Below are 20,918 nucleotides of genomic sequence, written 5' to 3'. Positions count from 1 at the left end.
CCAAGTGGTAGATGTTCGGGCACAGAAAGTCTGCCGAAACACTGACTCATCAGAAGAAGGGTTAGTGGGTTTCCAATCACCCCTCTGTTTCAGCATTTCAAGGATGTCCTGTAACGGGGTCTCCTGCGACTTTCCTGCCTGGTGTTCTGGGGCGGTGGCTTGTGTTAGCTGTAGCTCAGGAGGAAAAGAGGTCTGGGGATCTGACATCGGTGGAATGCTTCCAGAAGCAATTGCCCTCTCCGTAGCTCGGAAAGCACGTCCGTCCGAAGAGGGTTGGGGGCCCGGAACCAAGGAGGACAACCTCTGAACTGGGGTCACACCCCACTCTGTCGAACTTGCTCCCAAGGGTGGAGCCTCAAGCAGGATCGGTGCAGATAGAACTCCCGGCACTGTGGATGGAACCATACACACACACAGAACCGTACCACGAGCCGAAGAGCTCACAGTCCAATCATGGGGTTGAGAAAGGCCTGGTTCAGAGGGGACCGAAGGCCAAAGGGACAGTCCTGGAGCCCCAGTGAGGTCCACTACAGGCGCCAAGACTGGGGGATTCCGAAAATGACGTCAGAACTGAAGACTCTGGAACCGGTATGTTCAAAGGAGGAGAGTAGGATGGAGTCCGTGGAGAAACCAACCCAGTTCCTGCAGGTGGATGGATCCCAGACAAAGTGGGTATCATCCTGGCTGTCAACAGCTGATCCACAAGACTCACCACGTCAAACTTGGAAACGCTCCTAGTGGAGCTAGTGGATACTCCCAATGGGGAGTCAGATCGTTCTAGGAACGGACTATATACTAGCCCTAGAAATGGATTGGTTGATTCATAGATTATAGGTTCATAGATTAGTACTAGGCTAACTGCCTTTGTGGGCCATTTTAAGTCTAGCCAATTGCACCTTGTGTCTATAAGGTAAACACCTTAACCATTATACCAACCTCCCACCCTCTGATGGACAGTATCGAGTCCGTGGCGTGGAATCTATCTGCACCGATGTCTCAAGTTTGGAGACAAGAAGTGGCGTCAAAATTGTCATTATCGGAACAGTGAAAGGATTCGGTGCCATAGGGGCACTCTGAGCCAACACAGAAGATTAAGTAGCAAACATAATTACAGAGATAGGCATCGAAGGTGTGCACTGTGCCGAAGCGGCACTTGGTGCCAAAGTTGTAGTAATCTTTGGAAAATCAGTAGTTGGTGCCGTAGGCAGTATCAGAGCCAACAGTCGTTGTCAGAGCAGAAGAGGTCGGTGCCGATGAGGCGGACTTATGCTCCGAAGACAATTTTGGTACCTTAGACTTTACAGGCTTGCCCTGGTCACCCGATGGTGAAGAGGGAACAGAGTGGGACCTTTTCTTTTCCTTGGTTGGAGGGGATGAGACCTCTGTCACAGAAAAGGCCTCTGAAAAGGGCGACTTAAGGAGGCCCTTCAGAATCAGTTTGTTTTTGCGCTCGTTCAAGGTGCGCTGACTAAAACTTTGACAAATCACACATGGGGGTTGCACCAAAAGATGGGGTACCCCCAAACAATGAACACAGTCATCATGGGAATCATTGTTAGGCAGTTTACCCTTACATGAAGTTTGTGTCTTTCGGCTTTTCCCGGTTAGGGGTCGCCACAGCGGAACTCCGGTCCGCTAATGATTGGCAGTTGATTTTTACGTACTGGCTTGCCAGGCCTGACGCACAACCTTCAACGAAGGTACACGCATTCACGCATGTCTCCACGCAGAAGACGCTCTAGCTGAGAATCGAACCGGACAGCGTCTTACTGTGAGGCGACAATGCTATCGCAGCACCACCACCGCGGGTATACACCACCACAATGCTTAAACCCTGATGTCCCCTTTATCACGAACAAAATACACACAAGTCAGACAGAAAAATAAGGCAAAGAGTTCTACTATATCTATATATATATCAAAGATAGGTGAAAAAGGAAGAAGAAATACCAACAATGGTATTTAAGAAATACCACAAGGGTAGGGAGAAAGGCCGTACCACCAATGGTACTTAAAAATTACCAAAACAGTAGAAACAGAAGGGTAAAAAGGTCTATAAATAGCTTCAAATTTAAAGAAATATCAAAAATACCAACAAGGAATAAGAGACAGACACAATATCCAGAAAAAATATCAAAAGTTTTCACTTACCTGAGAGCTTGGTTTGAATGTGGCTTTATGGCTACGCGGCAAAGGAGATCTGAGGTAACATGGAGAAGGGCACTATGGGTAAAAGCCTCACTCGAGAGTTTTTTGGCTGGCGTGAGCATGGAATTAGGCTGACTTGGTTCTGAGGGCTCAGAACCAAACCCATCAGTGATGAATGGAAAGAAGATTAACAACATCAGATGCAATGTTATGCTATAACCCTTCAAAATATTCTGTTGATGCACTGAAATATACTGTAACAGTAAATAGGACCACTATCCTAAAATAGATAAGATAAAAAACAGAAACATGTATTAGATACTGGAGGAGCACTGCACTTCAGTTGTACGCCATAACAGCAAATGACTACAGATAAACTGTAACAGCAGCAAATGATTACAGGTAAACTGCAACAACACACTACCTAAAGTGAGGTTCAGGTCAAACAGCCAAAATATTATAGGTGTCCTCTCCTTCAAGGCAAAGGCTAAATCAGCACCACATCAGCAGCATGTCTGGTAAACCAATAGCCACAGTTCACCTTAATAAAAGATCCTACATGGGGCAACCAATACCTTTCATATTTTCTACTCTCCCCTTCCCTATCCCCACTCAAGCTCTTGACAGAAAAAAAGTCATTATATATAAAACAAAACAATCAAAATCAAGTAAAGAAAAAACAGTCCTCTCAAAACCGCAATAGCAAGTCTGTGAAAAACACAGCATTTCAGAAAAAAATGTTTTACGGGTGAAAACAGAATACCAATTAAAACAGAAAGATACAAGAAGAAGCCCAAACTGGGGAAAAGCCAGGCAATTTAGTTATGGCAGGCAACCCCTTTATTCCTCATTTGCTTGACTACCCACTTCATTCATTTCAGGCTCACAGGGGATCCATAACTTATCCTGGCAGTCACTGGGTACAAGAAAGAGATACAACTCTTAGAAAGGATGCCAGCCTTCTATAGGAAGAACCCAAATACTCACACAGAACACACACCTACAGGTAAGTCTACAGATTATTAATTTACATATGACATGTCCTTCTGAAGTGGGATGTAGTTAGCCTTCTCAAAGTACAACTATACTTTGTGCAGAATCACTTGCTCTGGACTGTACATATTATATTGCACAGTAGTACTGCAAAAAAAGAGAAAACTTAAAACAGTTTGGGCACGTTGGCAGCATGCCCAAAATATCAAACAGAAATCAACATCTCATGCCCATTGAGCATTGAAAAACCATCTTTTAAATACTGTTTCCACTGTTCGCCTAAACATTCCTTATTCCTCAAAACTGCCAGACTGTTTAAAAAAAAATAGCAAAGCAAGACCTCTTTCACGGGGAAGTTTCACTGGTACTAATGGTGAAAAAGTGGGCTTACATTCACAGCATTATTTACAAAATGCTCTGCCATTTTTAAATGACTAGGCGATTGCTATCACAAACAAAAACAAAAATCATTACAAAAAAACAGAGCTAACAATATTTTGCCAGAAGGGAAAGATCCTTCTAGTCCTTACTTAAATGTACTGAGGTTGCAGGACAAGTCCCTTCCCTGATGTCGTGTGACCTCGGTATTACAAAACCTTACATGCTTCCACCCATCAGCTATGTTATGTTAACTAGGTGATTGATTTGTCTCAAAACACACTTGTTAAGGTAACCCTTAGTGCTCTTAACACAAAATAAGAAGTTATGTACCTACCATAACGTTCCATGTTAGTTGTCTTCTTCTCGCCTTCTTTCTTGCTGGATGGGTTCGGAGCCGATCCTCGGCACCGACTCGGCCAATACTAAAGCTCGAGAGCTAATTCCACTGGCTCGAGGCTCCCCTATATCCCACAATGCTAGGCGGTAACTACTCAGATCTCGTTTAATAGCTATACCAAGCAATCCTAGTCTCCATAGAATGGAGTAGGGAAACCCACCTCAAAACAATCTGCGTAAAAGAAAGGCAGACCTCAGTAAGGATAGAAGAGGTGGAAGAACGTGTGGGAATGACAACTTTCAGAAGAAAAACACAAAATGAATTCCAGTCGGTCTGTCCAGGCTTGGGGGAAGGAGGGCAAGAAAGAAGGCGAGAAGAAGACAACTAACATGGAACGTTATGGTAGGTACATAACTTCTTAATGTTAAGTTGTCAATCTCGCCTTCATTCTTGCTGGATGGGACCGCGTCCCTAGCACCTTATCCCGGGTGGCCTATCGGAACAGACTCTTGAGAACAGTGGAACCAAAATTGGGATGACTTCTGGAAACCATGTCCAATTTGTAATGTGAAATGAATGTATGAGGAGAAGCCCAGGTGGCTGCTGCACAAATTGAATCTATTGGCAGCCTATCCTGAAAAGCTACGGATGTAGCTAATGCCCTAGTTGAATGAGCTCTAGGTCTTGAGGGTAGTTTTTGATGTCTGATCTCATAGATGAAGGTAATTGTAGAGGTGAGCCATCTAGAGAGGGGTACTTTAGTAACTGGAAGGCCCAATTTGCCTTCCGCATATGACAGAAACAATTGATCAGATTTCCTGAATTGTTTAGTCCTGTCTAAGTAATATCTAAGTTGGCGATGAACATCCAAAAAATGTAGCTTTTGTTCCGACCTGTTTGAACAGTTAGGGAAAAAGACGGGAAGATCAATAATTTGGTTTAGGTTTATTTGAGAAGAAATTTTAGGCAAAAAGGATGGATTAGTACGGAGGGATACCCTATCCTTGTGAAAAACTAAGTAAGGAGGACGACTGCACAGAGCATGGAGTTCGGATACCCTTCTCGCTGAAGTTATAGCTACCAGAAAAAGTGTCTTCCAAGAAAGCAACTTCAGAGAACATGAAGCCGCCGGCTCGAAGGGGGGAAGAATTAAAGATGCCAGAACCAAGTTCAAATCCCACTGAGGCGGGGGATCTTTGATTGGAGGTTTAAGAAGAAATACACCCCTTAAAAAGGCTTTACAGAGTTTGTGAGCCATGATGCTAGACTCTGAAACACCAACATGAAAATTTGATATGGCAGCCAATTGAACTCTAATGGTTGATGCAGAAGATCCTAAATGAAAGAGTTCTGCTAGAAAGTCTAAAATAGACTGGATAGGTGCAGTAAAGGGATCTATGTTTTTTGATGTTGCCCAAAAGGAAAAGCGTTTCCATTTGCTACTATAAATCTTCCGGGTAGAAGATTTTATGAGAGGCTATCAAGATATCTCGGACCGAGCGAGATATTGAGGGAAGCCTGGCTAAGGCTGGAATCAGAGAAACCACGCTGTGAGGTTTAGAGAAGGCAGAGATTGGTGCAGCTGACCCGATTGGTGGGTTATCAGATCTGGTACTGGGTCCAGATGCCAAGGCTGCTCCAAAAGGTAACGATGAAGAAAGGGAAACCATATCTGTCGAGGCCAGTAAGGGGCAATGAGAATCATTGTCACTCTCAAGGCGATGGTTTTCTGAATTAGTTGAGATATCAGTGGAAAGGGGGGAAAGGCATATAGAAGTCCCCGGGGCCAATCGTGGACTAGAGCGTCTCTGGTGGGATGGCCTGGTAACGGGAAGAGAGTGAAGAAGTCATGACACTTGCTGTTTTGAGGAGTAGCAAAAAGATCGCAGCAAGGCTGGCCCCATCTTAGGAATACTTCTTCTAGAACTGATTTCTTTAGAGACCACTCGTGGGGCATGAGAATTGCTCTGCTCAATTTGTCTGCAATAACGTTGGATTTCCCGGGAATGTGTGTTGCTATCAGAAAACGCTGAGAAGAGATCGCCCATTGCCAAAGTCTGAGTGCCTCTCGACATAAAGGGTATGATCTGGTTCCGCCTTGTTTGTTGATGTACCACACTACGGACATGTTGTCCGTTTGAATTGCAATAGTCCCAGTGGGAAGAGAGTCGTGAAGGGCTTGCAACGCTAAAAGCACTGCTCTCATCTCTAAGACGTTTATGTGCAAGTGGCACTCGAAAGGTTGCCACGTGCCCTGGACTGTCCTGCCCTGATAATGCCCCCCCCACCAGATCAGGGAGGCGTCTGTTGTCAACGTGGCGACTGGGGGGGGGGAGAGTGAAGGGTTTTCCTCGGAGAAGTTGAGGTGATGTGATCCACCAAGACAGTTGATTCTTGCATGCTTGAGTTATCAATATGGTATGGGACATCGGGAGCTGTTGAAAGGACCATTGAGTAAACAGCATCCATTGGAGGATCCTCATGTGAAAGCGAGCTAAGGGGAGAAGGGGAATAGCTGCTGCCATGAGTCCTAGTACCTTCAAAACCAGTCTGGCTTTGACTTTGTTGCATTGTAAGAGAAGGGAAACTTGGTTCCGAATGTCTGACACCCTCTGCTCTGTGAGTCTGGCTGAAAGATTGAGTGTGTCTACGGTGGCGCCTATAAAGATAATAGATTGACAAGGCGACAAAGCAGATTTTTCGAAATTTATCGAAATGCCTAGAGCTTGGCAAGATTGGATGGTGAAGTCCCTGGATAGAAGAAGCTGATGTCTGGTGGTGGCAGTAAGGAGCCAGTCGTCTAAATATGGAAACACCTGGAATCCTTGACGTCTCAAGTGAGCCGCGACCACTGCCATGCATTTGGTGAACACACGGGGGGCTGTAGTGAGACCAAAGGGCAGGGCCCTGAACTGGTAGTGACTGGCTCCCAGCCTGAAGCGGAGATATCTCCTGGAGCGTCTGTTCATTTTGATGTGGTAGTACGCGTCCTGAAGATCTATCGAGCACATCCAATTGTCCTGACCCAAGAAGGGTAGAATGGACTGTAGCGTGACCATCCGGAATTTTGTTTTCTTGACAAACTTGTTTAAGTAGCTGAGATCCAGTATGGGTCTCCAGTCCCCGGTTTCTTTGGTACCAAAAAGAATTTGGAGTAGATTCCGGATCCTTGCTGGTCTGCCAGGACTGATTGGATAGCTCTTTTTGATAGCAGCTTTGAAATTTCTAATGCTGCTTGTTCCATTAGACCGGGTGGAACATCTGGAAGGGATCTTTTTGGTTGGGTTGGGATGTGAATAAAGGGAATTTTGTAACCCTCGGATATGATCGACTGTACCCATTTGTCTTGAGTAAGGGAAAGCCAGGCTTTTGGGTACAGTGATAACCTTCCCCTGACTGCCTCCAAAGGTGGACAGCCGGGCAGCCCCTCAGGGGTGCTGAAAGGGTTTGTCAGAAACATTTCTCTGCTACCCTGGTTTTGCGGACCTCCTCTGCCTCTAGGGTGGCGTCTATTATTATTCCCCCCTCTGCCTCTAGAGGGGAATCGCCTGCGTCAGATGAGACTCCTGGGATTGTTTGCGGAACCACATCTTTCCTCCCTTTGACCTTTGGGATAGGGTCTAGAAGGGTAGAAAACGGACTCCTACAGCAGAGAGAGTCTTACCTTCTACCTCGCACCTGGTCAATGTATCCTTCACCTGTGGACCAAACAAGGATGATCCATCAAAGGGCGAATTGGTGAAGGACGCCTTGAAAGGGTCCGCAAAGTTGCATAGCCGCATCCAGGCGTGACGTCGTAAGGCAACACCTGTGCCTGCGGCTCTACTCGCCCCATCTGCTGCATATGAGACCAGCCGCATGGAGGAGTTAACGATGGAATTTAGGGTTGCCAACTGGGAGTTCATTGTGTCTTTGAACCCCTCAGCTGTAGGATTCTTTATCAGTTCACCCATATCCTTGAGTAAATCTCTCTGGAGACGAGTAAAGTGGCATAAGTAGTTCAGCGACCGCATTGAAAAGGTCGCTGATGAGAACATCCGCTTGCCGTACCTGTCCATGGTCCTAGATTCCTTATTAGGAGGATGGACAGGAACCGAAGGATCAGCTAACTCCTTCTTTGTGGCAGCAAGAATGAAGGCGAGACTGACAACTTAACATTTTTAGTTCAGAAGAAAACATGCATTCAAATGCATGCACCATAAAGCAAGTCATAAAACATGACAGAAAACCCAATATTTTTCACTTTCCAGTTCTTGTGATTCATGTTGTGAAATGTGGAATCCATTCACTGAACATTATTTTACTTTATTTTATAGATAGCTGGTGGTAAATGGACCACAAGAGCACTATAAAAATAAATAATGCTTGTATTGTACAAAAACATGGATTAAAAATTAACTACTTGCAACATTCAGAACATGGCATTCAAGGTATGAACTAATAACAGTGGAATGTTATTTGTTACTGTAGAAAAATGAAAAACAATGTCACAAATTCCACATTTAAAATGCAAAGCAGATTAACAATGTAGGAAGAATCACTAACTTGTACTCAGATTGTAGAAAATGGCTCAACAACATATTTTTTCACTCTACAAAAGCATGCTGTCAAAGCAGAAAGTAATAATCAGGCTCCCTTTCGTGTTCTTTTAATTTTCGAAACACACCAATTTGATGTCAGAATACAGTTTAACAGGAAACAGGACTAGTAAACTGCCTGCTGCAACCATCAAGTCAAAATCAATGATGGCAGTTAAAGCAAGACCGGGGGAAAAAAAGAAAAGGCACAAAACGCACATGCTACAAAGTACCGGGATGAAGCTGGGTGCTACTTTCAGTCCCAAGGCATTGCAAGATTTTTACTCTTCCATCAACCTGAAGAAAAAAAGTAAAATTAATCCTCAAATACTATAACTCAATGATAACTAAGGAGAATGCTGAAGGGAGGTGATCAGTTTTGAAGCAAACACCAAGCTCAGTAATCCTGGCTAAAAAAAAAAAAAAAAAAAAAAAAGACAGTGGTCCATTAGTGCAAGTATGTCAAAGAACACAGATGTAGCCAGAAAATTTCATTTTGTACTCTCAAATCTGTTTTTACTGACCCCCCCCAACCCACATGGAATTACATAAATAAATAAATAAATAAAGAACCCATCTTTCACAATGCTGTCCCTTAGCAGTTAATAAATGTGCACATCACTTTCAGCAGTTTCTTCTAAAAGTATTAGAGATACTGCTTTTAGGTTAACAATCCTCTGTCAGCAAATTATCTAACAATTGTTACAGGCATTCATTTGGAGAGTTGTAGACATAATATAGCTTTAAAATGTTACATTTCTGAGTGATTCAAAGAAAAAATGTACTCCGAATACAAACAGTAAGTACACATACATAACACTAGCAAATACAAAAAATCCATTTGAAAAGTACACTACCTTATCATATAATTAAACAACTCTACTTACCTTGTCTTGAAACAGCACAATCTAGTGTTGCTTTCCAAACACATTCATAATCTACATAGATTAAGAAAAAAAAAGTTTGCTGTTGCTTCCGTACAAGTAGGAGCACAAACGACTGCAAGACGGGTTACAAAAGTTGAAAACTGCAAGGTAACAAAAACTTTTCCCTAAATATAAGGGTGCAATTTTATGCTACTACCCAGCTGCCTCACAGTATAGTAACTCTTTACAGTAACTGAATCAAACATGCACATTTTCTTGAAATATTCTAAAGAAGAGGACTTCATCTTCATTGCATTTATACATGGGTAAACAATGATCTCAAAATGTTTTACGTGCCCATAGTGAAAAGATGGCTGATATCTGTAAATCATCTCACTAGGAGGGAATCTTTATGAACATGAGCAATTACCTACTCACAAAATTATATACATATTTTTTTATATGCACAAAGGATCCTAGTTTGAAGGAAAGTCTATACATAATAAAAACAAACATGTGCATGATTAACAGTTACAGTACTCTTCTTTAACATATTACTTTAAAACACTACATAGTTTTAGTCACAAAAAACATTAACAGAGGACTTTTTTTCTATCTGCATTCTAGTTTTAGTCACAAAAAAACATTAACAGAGGACTTTTTTCCTATCTGCATTCTGGAGTAAGGTGAAATGAGAAAGTACAGTTGTGTAAGAACTTAAAAAGTAAATGCCTTACCTTTCACTGTTGCAGTGTTCTTTACATCTAGGATTATCCTGCCAAGAATGTTAGAACATCTGGCCAACATACCACAGCTTTTACTCCTTCCAGGTGCCACAACGTCAGCTGTATATCTTGCATCCAAGAGGTAAGTTACAAGCTGTATATCTTGCATCCAAGAGGTAAGTTACATAGGTGACGCAGAAGCACCTAATTCTCAGAACTGAAATGCCCCAGAATATCTAGAGCAACACAGGAAGAAAAACAAAAAAGCATGTACATCCAGGAAGGGAAGGAGAAGTAGAAGGAATGTAAGGAGGACTCACTTGGCCTGAAGGGCAACAACAAGACAAACAAAGGGGGAAAAAGGGAGGAACAGAATACTGCAACAGTGAGAAGTAGGGCATCTACTGTGATGGAAGTTCTAACACAACTGTACTATTTCCTTCCTCAAAACTGTTGTAGCTTTTGTTCTCTTGCAGATTTAAAAAATACTGCTAGACAGGATGGGAGTAGGAAGTCACACAGGAGCCTTCCAAAAACTCATGAAGGATGGCCTTGGCAAAATCCACCCTGGCCCTAGGAATCACATCCAACTTGTAATGTTTATTAAATGTGTGCAGAGAAGATCAGGCAGCAGCTTCTAAAATGGATCTAGTATCCAGATGCTTGGAGAAAAAAGCATCAGAGAGGTAACTACCTTGGGTAGAATGAGCATAAACAAAGGAAGCTGCTTGCCATGAAAACAACAAAAATAAATGGTGTTGAAGATACAGGAGATGATTTAAGAAACAGTCAAACCTTATTTCCTGGGATGAAAAGATGCAAAAATCTGCAAAGATTTCCCAATATCTTTAGTCTAATCTAGGTAATACTGGAACTGACTGTGTAAATCCAAAGTGTGAAGAATCCTCTCACAAGGCTTCTCTGGAGGGGAAGGATAACCATTAACTACCTTGGACTTCTTCATACGAAGAAAGATCCCATCTTTGTGAAAAACCAAACAAAGTGGGATTGCCATGAGTGCCTGAAGTTTAGAGATACTACTGGCAGAAGTTATGAGCCACTAACATCATTTTTTTCAAGTTCAGTACATCAAGGAAGAGCAAACTGCAAGCTAAACAATTTTTCAAGAATACAATTAAAGGTCCCAAGGAGGAGGAATATGCTTTTTTCAGGGGCCCTAATATGAAGGGCACCTTTCAAAAACTGCCTTACTTCAAAACAAGAAGCATGGGGATGATAAAGGCAAACATGGCTGACAAATTAGCTTTAACAAATGGATATGCCAGACCAGAAGTGAAAAACCCATACAAACAGGAAAAAAAATGTAGGAACAACCACAGAAAAAGGGTTCGGGTCACACCTGAGTCACCAAACAGAAAATCTCTTCCATTCAGCCACACAGGATTTTTTAGCAGAGGGCTTTCAAGCCTCCTGCAAAACCTGAAGCACGTCCTCAGAAAACTGGTGTTTAAAAGGAATGAAACACTATCACTCAGTGTCAACTGCAGAATACATTAGGTAGAAGGTGAATGAGAGATCCCTTCTGTGCCAAGAGTCCCATCCTGTGAGTTACTTGTGATGACTGCCCCAGCAAGATGAAATAAAAGGGGGAACCAGTGGTGTCTGGGCCAAGAGTATCGCCAGCAAGATTTTGGGCCTGTCCCACATGATCTTGTGCAGGACGTTTGGCAGCACAGAAAGAAGGGGATAGGCATACAGAAACACCCCCTTCCAGGAAAAAGGCATGGCATCCATTTTCCAAGCTAGAGGAGATGGCTATCTTTAACAAAACTGGGGAAATTGTCTGTTTTGATGGGATGTAAACTGCCTGAAGAAACAAATGATGGCAGACAGCAAAGCCGAAGCCTGAAGGGCCAGCCTGCAAAGACTTTGGGCTCCTTTGCTTGTCAATGTACCACATAGCCATAGTACTGCCTGTGAAGATGTGAAGGGGACCTGGAATCCAAAGGGACTGAATCAGGCCTCTTATCTCCTTGATGCTGATATATTCTGTAGTTGAGGGGACAAGAGGCCCTGGTCCTTGAGGTTACTGGAAGAGGGTTCCCAACCTCTGTCAGAAGCAGCCATGTGGGGAGAGGAACCTGAAAAGACAGGCCTGCATTCATGGATATCAGATGAATCCACCAGTGGTGCTTAAGCTTAAAGCAAGGTAAAAGGCACAGGAAAATCAAGAGGATGGCAATGCTGAAGTCAAACAGCCTTGAGATACCATTGAATCTTTCTCATATGGAGCTTGGCCAAAGGGAACCATGGGAATAGTGGATGGCATTTACCCTAGAGCTCACAGAAATTCCCTGGCAGGAAATATTAGAACAGGAAGAAAAGACTGAAAGTAAACTATCAAGAATAAAATCTTCAAAGGAAAGACAGCACAGGTATGGTCTAAATCCTGAAACCCAGACAGACTTGATCCTGGGAGGAGTTAACACAGACTTTGATATTTAGTATTAACTCAACAGTGAAGTGAAGAGCTCAAAGCAGGAGCTGCTGAGAAGAGGTATGAATCAAAAGATCATCCAAATAAGAGAAAATTTGAATACTCTGAAGTCTGCAGAAGCACTGGGGTGAGACATTTGGTAAAGACTCACTGGGACCATAGAAAGGCCAAAAGGCAAAAATGACAACTGATAATTAGAGGAAAAATCAGAAATGTAAAAAAATCCTGAAGAGAGGGTGAATAGGAATGTGGATGTAAGAATCCTCCAAATCTAGGGACACTAAAAAGGCTCGAGGAAGCAAAAGAGGAAACAGCATCTGTAGAGACAGTCTCCTGAAGGAATTAAAGTTAAGAAAGGGAAGATCTAGAATGGGCCTCCAAGATCCCTCCTTCTTAGGAACCAGAAACATCCTGAAATAAAAGCATGTGTCTTGTTGAGATAAGATGAACAAGTTGGACAGTTCCATGTATCAAAAGATCCTTAAGGACCAAGGAAAAATCAGGAAATTGGCAAGGAGGTGGCTCTGGAAGGCCCGAGAAGGGAAAAAGGACTTCCAAATTATAAAATGACCTCCTTGGATAAAGGAAAGAATCCAAGACTCTGTGGGAGTCAGCTACCAAACCAGAAAAGAAAGTCAACCCAAGGGACAGTGGAATCTGGCCAAGGAGTAGAGCAAGCTGAATGTCAATCACAAGCAGATTTGTAGGGAAGGAAAATTTTTGACCCTTAAAACCCTCTGAAGGTCTGTCAGGAAAAGCTCTCTTGGAGGCTCACTTGCTAGGAGAGGACTTTCTGGGCTGTCTACACAGAAAGGAAGACACAGAATGATAATTCCTCTCATACTTAAGAATAGGAGAAAGAAGCATTTGTTTCTGATCCTGTATAACTGTACCCTTATCTTGTAGGGCTTTAAAGTTCAGCAGCTGCAATGCCAAACAGATTCTCATTGTCCAAAGGAGAATCAAGCAATTTAGCCTAGATGTCAGACAGTCTTGACGTGCAGCCAGGAATATCTTCTTATCATAGAACCTAAAGCAACAGCAGCCCTAGAAGCAGCATTAGCAGGGTCATAAGCTGCATTTACCAGAATGAAGATCCACCCAAGAAACAGTAATCAGAACAGAAACAGAAGTCTTTGCCTCAGAATCAGGCTTAGTAGTCAGAATGCCCCCAAGTTTATCTAGAAGAGCTTGTACATACCTGGTCATATGGACTTGGTAGTTAATAGCTTGAAAAGTGAAGGTAGTAGAAGTGTACACTTTTCCCCCATACTTGTCCACTGCACAAATGTCCTTATTAGAAGGTAAAAGCTCAGAGGAGGACAGCTATTTAAATGGTTTACCAGTAGCCATAGAAATGAAAACTTGTTCACAAGAAGGGCTCTTGTACACAAATTGTTTGAGCTTCAAGGACTATATAGAACCTTTCAGGCTTTTTTTGAGGCAGAAGGGTGGGAATCAGAGGCTTGAGAAGTCAAAGGACAGAAAGTGTCCAAGACATCCAGTACTGGAGGAATTGCAAGAAGTCTGGGAGAATCTATTTGTAACGGTTCATAATATCTTTTTTCAACGTCAGTTGGGAACAATTCCACTTAAAATGTTCCATCATACAAACCAGTATCTGTAAAGGATAAACTATCCCCCGATTCCCCTGTGGAAGACTCCCAAGGCTGCTTTGAAGGGCTAGAGGACCAGGGAACAGATGTAGGAAAAGATAATCCCTGAGAGGGCTTTAAAGCCATAAGGGTATAGAAAATCCCCAGAGTAAAATCTTGAATTTTTTTGTGAGGATCCCTGGCCACAAGTCTGGTCTTCTGCTTCTTTTTTAAAGGAACATCAGCTTTAGCAAATCTAGAAGTTCCAGACCCCTGCCTAGATTCAGTGATGATGCCAGGCACCTCTTCCTTGACAAGTAACTGGGTAATCCTCTTAGGCCCTTCCAACATAAACCACTGTTCCCCTCCACATCTGTAGCAGAAGTATGTACAGTCTCAGTGGACATTTAGGTAAGCAGCTACTTGTCAGCCTCCAATGAAACATGTTAGTAGCAAACATTCTTAACCCACTGCATTACATTGCTCTTCAGACTTGGTAAATAGCCTGATATGACCTCCTGAACTCATACAAGTTAACTGTACAACTTGCAGCCACTAAATGCTGTACACAATCTCTTTACAGAGTCATACTAGGTTTTATTTCAATATTACAATCACACTGCACCAGCATTAGCTTCACAGGATTTATACCGGAAATTTTCAACAATCAGAATCCACCACTACCACCATCAGTTAATGGCCGGACAATTTCTTCATACTAAAAATCCACTAGGGCACTCAGCAGTTAACATTCCTATATCTAGTATTCTGCAGGCTGTGTAAAATTCCTGTACTGTGCTATAAACCAGTTAGAAAAGCTAACAAACCAAACGTCTTCCTTACGGGCGACTTCAACTAGCTACAGAAAGTGGCACATATCTACTAACAAGTGCGCTCACAGATTTTTGAACTTTGTAAATGGCAATGCACTTTACCACATTTGTCCCCTAACTACCAGAGGGGTAAGGAATCTTGACGTTGTCAGGCACAAACACCCCCCCTCCACAAATGCACCACCCTGCTTTTCACCCCCCCCCCCAACCCAGACCATTTCACTGTGAACTTCTCTGTGAAAATCTGCATGGTGGCCCCTACTAACTCTTCTACATTCACAGATCTTACTAATATATCACAAACTGTACAGCTTCCAAAAAAAATCTTATAACCAAGGCTGCTTCATAGTGCTCAGCCTTTACTCCCTCCTGAATACTTAAGACATCCACACCAATCTGGCACAAGAACACTGGCAAGTTTAGAAATAAACTACCATATCAACAAACCCAATAACAAGAAAAAAAAAAACTCCTGGTCATCGCTAAATGATGTCCATTTCATCATGATAAAAATTATTTAAAAACTGTTAAGTACCTCAATTTTACAATTAGGAAATGTAAAGGCAACTATAACTCAACTAATTCAAATGACAATCATAAGAACCTATTCAGGCCTGCAAAACCAGTGTCTCACAGATGGAGGATCTTGGACACTTCTAGAAGGAGGAACATAATCTTCCTTAACAGAATATTAATGAGCATGGAGATGGGTACGCAACTGAATTTGATGAGATTTTCAAGAATTCTGATGCCAGTTCATTGCTTGCTATATATATGAGTTTCAATTTGTTACAGAAGTTTGAAGAGAAAAATCCGGCAGATTTGAAATGAAAAAGAATACTACAGACTGTATAATTTACACATTTTCAAAGAATGATGAAAGTGCCAGCTAAAAGTGGTTTACAGACTTGGTATCCTTAAGGTGAGCAAAAAGATGAAGAGGGAGAGCTACAACCAGGATGAAGAAAATGGTTAATGCTCCTCCAACACTTACAGGCAATGCTGACGTTTTTCTGCTTTTGATTTAAACAGTCCCCTAGATTTAATAAAATCTATGTAGGCATAGTGTAGGGCCTACACGAACTGTTACCGTGTCTGTGTACACGGATCTGTCTCAGCAGCGCACCATGCATATTAATGATGGCATGCTGCTGAGGGAGAGCCATGGAACATGGCTATTGAATCAGTGTAGGGAGTGCGTTACTGTGTCCGCAGAGGAGTAACACACCCCCTACACTGTCAAAGTGCAGTAAATCATGTAGTGAAAGTAATACATTTTTTTTAAGTTTGAGCAGAGAGCGGCAACTGACAAGTGGCAGACATCTAAAAATAGAAGCCAGATATATTTAATTATGAGTGCAAAAGTCATGTTTAATCATAGCTGAGCACGTGTGGGCAGCACAGCGTGGGGCTCAGCAGTGCTTAAATGTAGCTGACAGGTATATCTGAAAGTATAGCAGCATTCTACACATTCATGTAGCTAAATAGAGTGACAGCCTTATGTGCAGTAGGTGCAGGGTTTGAATACACAGACGGGTTATTAAGGATTTATTTTGCAAATACAAATTATGCCAATTGTTTTTAAATCCAGATGTGCTGCACTCAGCTAAGCCCTACTAAGATATGCCAAGCACTGCTTAAACAAGATCCGTTTTAGCACTGCTTGGTGGTGCCACTCAGCTCTGCTTAGCTGGTTTACGTACTGCTAATCACTGCCAGTTTAAAGCACTGCTCAGCCAATTTGTGTGGTGCTAAGCAGTGCACCTCATTTTTTAAAATTGCCCAATGGCGTTACAGGGCGATAAAACAGGCTATATTAAGTGCAATAGGTGGGAATACTGCAAAATCCGTTGGAGTTCAAACTGTGAGGATACTATGGCAGGTGCTGGAGAGGGTTCGCATTTTCGAGTGCAGCGGTGGGGCACTGAGAAATCCAGGGTCATGGTTGGACTCCTAGTGAAAAAACATGAAGACTGGCTCATGCAGGGTAGTTACCAGGGCTCTGAATGCAAAACAGAGGCCTGGGGACTGGCTGGTAAGGGACCTCACCAGTGCAACTGGTATCCCCCGCACAGGTGAGCTTCATCATCACTATGATGACCTGAAAAGGCAGAACGGGGCTCAGCTGGATGCCTGGCTCCAAGCGTTTTGGGCAGGCAATGCGCCACATGTGTGTAAGTATGCTTACCTGTGTTTCACCAATATTTAATCTTGAATGTCTGCTAAAGTGGTATGCATAACGGTGTGTTTCTCTCCCAACAGCTGTAGATGTGAGAGCTCGCAAATTTAAGGCTCATGCAGGACACCTGGACAGACTGCGCTGTGAGTGTGGCGAGTACAGATGTATCTTGCAATCTATAGTCATATAAGGAAGAAAATGTAAATCATTAACTGCCATTGGGTATATACAGTTTTGATTGTACTGCAATGAAAGTAGTTATAGACCTGGACTGCAATAAGTGACTACTGCCAAATGTACTGCAATAAGCAGGAAAGAGTAAAGCATTAACCTTGATAAAGTAAATAAAATAAAGTTTCTATCACGATAATTGTGGAATTACAGCTGTACTGCAACACCTGCATTGCATTAACCGTTGGTCAATAAAAACTGGGAACTATAACCAGTAAATGTATGAGGGTATCTGTAATAAACTGTTGTGCAATACTTGTGGACTGAGAGCTGATATTTCAACCGAGTAGCAATATATTGTGTACACCTGCATTTTATGTAGTAATGTATAGGTTACCTAGCTTCTCTGCCATGATTGCATTCCATGGAGTTGTGTCCAACTGTCACTGCACTGTATTAGAACATTATAGTAGTAATAGTAGTACCAGGTCATATTTTTGTTTCCAGGTGAACTCTAGGACAAATCAGTCAGATATCAGCAGTCATTTTGTTAAATGCTGCATACAAAATACATTTTGCTACATGCAGACCAGGGTACGAATCCAGTGCCATGTACTAATAACTATTACTGAATCCGATATGTTATGATGACAAATAGTCTCCTCACAGGGACTACTGGTAAATGGGTGAGGTAGCATACAGTATGTGGAAATAATTGTTTGTTCAGATGTCATAGACTGTTAGTATCATTGATCATGAATGTGCCACTTACCCATCCAATGAAGGACACAGGTTCAATAATAACAAAAATGATAAAAAAAGTAAAATATGTGTAATAACAGAGATCATTCTCTCCACAGGGACACAGGTAAAGTGGTGAGATAGCTCATAGAATGTGTAAACAAAATGTTCAGATGTCAAAGACTGTTAAAATCATTGATCACGAATGTGCTACTTACCCAACAATAAAGGACACAGGTCCAATAATAACAACGTATGATAAAACAAAACAAATAAAAATGTGCAATAACAGATATTCTCTCCACGGAAGACAGGTAAAATGGTGAAGTAACTCACAGTATGTGTAAATAAATGTTTGCTCAGATGTCATAGACTGTTAACAGCACTGATCACGATGTGCTATTTACCCACTCAATGAAGGACACAGGTTCAATAACAAAAATGATAAAATAAAAGAAATAAAATGCGTAATAACAGCCATCATTCTCTCCACACAGACATGGGTAAAATGGTGAGATAGCTTATAGTATGTGTACAGAAATGTTTGCCCAGAGCCACAGACTGTTAAAATCTTTGATCACAAATGTGCTATTTTCCCACCCAATAAAAGGACACAGGTTCAATAACAAGATATGATAAAATAAAAAACAAAATGTGTAATCAAGGTATGGCTGTATTCCTGGAGTGTTCTGCAAATGCTGATGCAGTCAATTACTACATGTGATACATATGTCTCCTGCAGTCAGTGCAATTAGTTGCAGTACCCATGCCTGCCAAGCAAGGCATGTCAGTGGTCTACTCTCTGTACTATACATATGCATGTCTCGCAAGTGTCACGCTGTCACGGAATGTAATTACTGTTGTGCATCTCTCTGTCACAGATGTATCATCGACATGATTATATGTCAATATCAAATTAGCAGTACATTAGCCCACTGTACTCTTTGGAGGCTATACAAGTCCACTTGATGTGCACATGTTCTTTGTAGTTGTGTATCTGCAGGCGTTACTGCTTGGCCCATAGTGCCCCATGCGGATAGCTTGAAAGGTATACACGTGCTACAGCAGTTATAGGACACATTTACACATAATGTGAAGGCAGACCTGTAGAGTAGCTAGCATTACTGTTGCCAGACATGATGGTATTAATGGGACTGTATTTCTCTCCCCCTTATTTTCATATATTTATTATTGTTACATACTGGTTATGGTTTAACACATGTTGTTCCATAAACTTTATTTTGGGCATGTGTTCTATTACTGTTATGTATGACTATGGTAGCATATTAACAAATCTTGTTGAATCACCTATTCTGTTGGCCTTATGCTGTAACTGTCACTGGAATGCTGTTAATATAATGACTGTTCTGTTATTTACTGTTCGGTTTCACATAATATGCACATAACTGTAATAGGATTATTTCAAATGTTCTGGGATGCTGTTATCACTAACAATGGTTTTGTTCACAACTCACCTATGTTTAATGCCCTACCTCCATACCCACATCACGTCTGGGTCAGCTGGTTACTGCGTATCTGACTCCCTTAACTCAGCCAGCCGTGGCACCGGGTACCAGCTCGTCTGGGACCCAAGATGGTGGTGCCCCCTGCACCACCTTCGGATGGAACCGCCTCAGGTTACGGGACTTGTCTACCCCTGGGAGTGGGGGTGGATGGCGAATTGTCACCCAGGAACAATTACCGACCATGGTACGCATTGCCACCCAGGAACTACCGACCGTGGTGCGTAGGAGCGTGCATCGCAGTTATCAACAACGCCTGTGCTGGAATGAGGGCAGACTGAACAACCTGGTGGGGCCTGAGGGCCCTGGCACCCAGCCTCCAGCACAGCCACCTTCGGGGCAGTGAAGGAGCAGTGCTGACTGTCCATGGATGGGGATCTCAGTCACGCTGCTGCCGCCTGGAGGCACATGCGCCTCTGATTCCACAACACCCTCCCCATTCAAGTTGTTTACTCCCCTCTCGTGTGTCATACACTGCCCCTGTATGCTCTTTTATCTGTCTGCAAATGCAGCCTCTCCTACCCAACTTACCTCCTCACACGTACCTACATGCCTTCTCCAACATTCCACTCTCTCCTTAAAAAAAAGGGGAGGGGCACCTGTCCCACAAAAAAAGATTGCCCCATACATAGCTCTCCATTTCGCACACATGTCCACTGGACACACAGAATTAGGTCCAATTGGCTTGACAACACATTTCTGTTGTTCTCATCCCTTGCTCTGGGGTTTGAGGGTTCATGTACAAAGTCTGTAAAAATTCACAGCTGTTGCTGTACAAGAAATGGAAAGTTATGTTCCTTTCCTATACCTGTCCTGCAAATCCCTACCTGCCTTTCAGTATGTTTTTCCCCCTGCTTTCCCCCATTTCACCACTTTCCTATAGTCCCTTTTTTTTATTTTTTTTTATTTTAATCTGCACATCTGCAAAATAATCACCCCTGCCACGTCTTGAACCCGGGTCCACGTCAACTAAAGCACAGTGCATTAACCTACTAGACCACTCAGCTCTGGATTAAATCAGGTGTTTCCAGCAACATATACTGATAGCACTGACAGACTGCAAGTACATATAATGGAAAATAATAAGTAATATAATGGGAATGTACATGGGCCTGTGATGTAAACGCTACACCAGTACACAGCCAAATAAATAATGGGATGTATGCGAGCCTGGGATAGCAGGTATACCTATCAACTGTGCAGACTGTTGCAGAATGTCCACTGGTTTTTGACCTGCTTGTCATGAAAACGTTTGTTGTTGGCAAAGTAGTGGCAAGTCATGAGGTTAGAAAATCACCACAGACATCAGAGTGCCACACTTCATAACTGTCAGAAAACACATGCTAATGCAAATCCTGTTATTCTATCACCATTCTACGTGTGTAACAGCA

At 42.5% G+C, this 20,918-nt stretch overlaps 1 protein-coding gene across 1 annotated transcript in view; it reads right to left on the bottom strand.

Moving 5' to 3' along the window:
* TRIM45 (tripartite motif containing 45) overlaps positions 1-20,918 on the bottom strand; it is a 640,498-nt gene that overhangs the window by 563,281 nt on the left and 56,299 nt on the right. Inside the window, exon 2 of the mRNA XM_044073131.1 lies at positions 9,324-9,374. The gene's annotated coding sequence lies outside the window, so the exon portion shown is untranslated. The remainder of the gene's footprint in view (positions 1-9,323; positions 9,375-20,918) is intronic.

This window comes from Protopterus annectens, chromosome 5.part1 (genome assembly GCF_019279795.1).
Source record: "Protopterus annectens isolate FY-2018-M chromosome 5.part1, PAN1.0, whole genome shotgun sequence".
NCBI classification, from domain to species: domain Eukaryota; kingdom Metazoa; phylum Chordata; order Ceratodontiformes; family Protopteridae; genus Protopterus; species Protopterus annectens.
Note: the sequence above shows the minus strand (reverse complement) of the source record. Positions and strands in the feature narration are given on the sequence as shown.